We start from the raw sequence: 2,436 nt of genomic DNA, 5'->3' as shown, positions 1-2,436 counted from the left end.
AACCTATTCGTGATGTTTAACAAAAAAGTGTGAAGGACCACTACACTATTATCAAAACAACTTCAATGTTCAACAATAGTAGTTTGGTTAAATAAAGTATATGACATCTATTCAGCAGAATACAACACACATTAAAAAGAATGTTGTAGTGGTATACTTACTAACATAAAAAATGAAATATATATTATTAAGCAGAAAAAATTTTAACATTATGTACACTATTGATGAGTCCTTGTTTATAAAAGAGAAAGGGCACATCTGTATCTATTGCAATGCAGTATGTGCCTAGCAAGTGGTCTGAAAGGCATTTATATTGTTGAAATATGTGTGGAATTACGGGTGGTATTTTTCTTCCTATCCTATTGCTTTTCATTTAAAAAAATATTTCTATAATATTCATCTTTCTTTTGTAATATAAAATATAAAAAACAAGAAAAGCTTCTAGAATTCAGTTTCTAAAACGAATATGTCATCAATATAATAACTTTACAATGTACAGAAGACTTTTTATCTTTAATCTTAAATATTCTATTACCATAGCCTATCATTTCTTTTGTTTCCATTCTTCTAACACATTGCTCCTAGAATTGTGACTAGCCACATACATTATCTGAAAGTAATCTAACTGATCCAAAAACAATTCAGCTAGAGGGAACAAGGGAGATCAAAATATTTCCATGAAAATATAGGTCAGTTCTTCAAAAGGCATTGCCTACACCTGTGTACATGTGATTACAAAATATTAACTTCATGCAGTGTGAACCTCTATGTCTAATTACTCTAAGAGGAAGAAAAAGAATAGTTACAAGTTTACTTCAGTAGGCTTGGGAAAGATATCTATCAATAAGTCAATCAAACAAGATCTTAAATTCACATTATGCAATTTTGGGGGATGGCAAATTAGCAAACAAGAAACTCAAACCCGTTGACAAGAATTTGATTTATAGTCTGGATAGAGTAGTTGCTCTTTTGGCATCTCCCATTGAAATCATTATGGTCAAGGACTATGATATTTAAGTATATGATTTCTGATACAGGGCAGATCTGGGTGATGACAAAGGCTAGGGCAGGGCTGAAGTGTTGAGGAGGTGAAAGTCATAAGGACGAGATCAATTACCGAGAAGCTGAAGTGTTAGGGGGGTCTTCTTCATGGACACTGAAATTAGCCCGTATAATCACATGAGGAAGAGAGGAAAACCAGATTTCAAAGTCTCCATAAATTGGAAGCACGAATAGAAGCGAGGGAGCTAGAAGCTTCAATGAGGAGTTTTTGCTTATAATGCAAGAGTACTAAGTTGAATGAAGTTGCTGGCTAGGACTGTCATAAGCCAGACATGAATTGTTTGAGCTGTCTTGAAAGATCTAAATTTTAATTAAGGAGAAAGGATATGAAAAGGCTAAGGAAATTGGGTGGGGGAATATTTAATATAAAACAGGGTTTCAGAAATAATAATATAATGAAAATAATATTAGCTAACAATTATAAAGTGTGTACTATGTACTTAATTCATTCACTTTTCTCAATAACCCAAGGTTAAGTGCTAATATTTTCCCAATTTTCCAGTTGAAGAAACAGGCATAAGAGATTAAGTGACTTGCCCAATATCATATGTCTTATAAGTGGCACAGCTGGGATTCACACTAGGCGGTCTAGTTCCAAAGTCCACACTTTGAAGCACTTCTCTTCAATCAAAAGGTCTGGAAAAGAGAGGAAGAGTAGAAGGAAGACTCAGAGAGGAAGCAACATAGTGGAGTCCCAGAGACAAGGTTTGGCAAAACCAGCAAGGTCAAGGAGACGCATGTTTCTATTTAAAAATGTGCCTGGATATTACATTGATTATGACATTACTTGTACTTAAAATTGTAAATATTGCTATGTGCATTCACTTCCAGAAAGCAGTTTCAAAATAATAATATAAATCACTACTGAGTAATCTATAGAATACACACCATACACACACGGACACACACACATACATCAAAAGTTGTGGTTTAGTATGCTTAAACTTGTTGAATGCATTTTTATAATGTAATTTAAACTAATATTTCCTAAGAAAGTACATCTTGAAAAACACAGTGATATTTACTTTTTATTGGATCCATACAAGAGGAGAAATAAAATAAAACTTAGAGGAGGTAGCCAGCAGAATATAAGCTTCTGAAATACAAAGCCATAATTAAATTTCATTTATAAATGTAAATCAATCTTAAGTATTTTGTATTTAAGATTTTTAGCATAAAATTAATACAAGGTAGTATAATACATATAACTTTATAATTTCATAAGTAAAAATGCCAAAATTAGAAAAATTTTGACAAACTTAATTAGTATTTAAAACCTCATTGTATTTTTAGAATTTTTTTCAAGCCATCTCCCATATTTTCCATATCATTTATGAATATGAAAATTATTCCCAATATAATACTATGCTAAAA

Source organism: Pteropus vampyrus, unplaced genomic scaffold (assembly GCF_000151845.1).
Source record: "Pteropus vampyrus isolate Shadow unplaced genomic scaffold, Pvam_2.0 Scaffold109, whole genome shotgun sequence".
Taxonomy (NCBI): domain Eukaryota; kingdom Metazoa; phylum Chordata; class Mammalia; order Chiroptera; family Pteropodidae; genus Pteropus; species Pteropus vampyrus.
The sequence above is the reverse complement of the archived record's forward strand: the minus strand, read 5'-3'. Positions refer to the sequence as shown.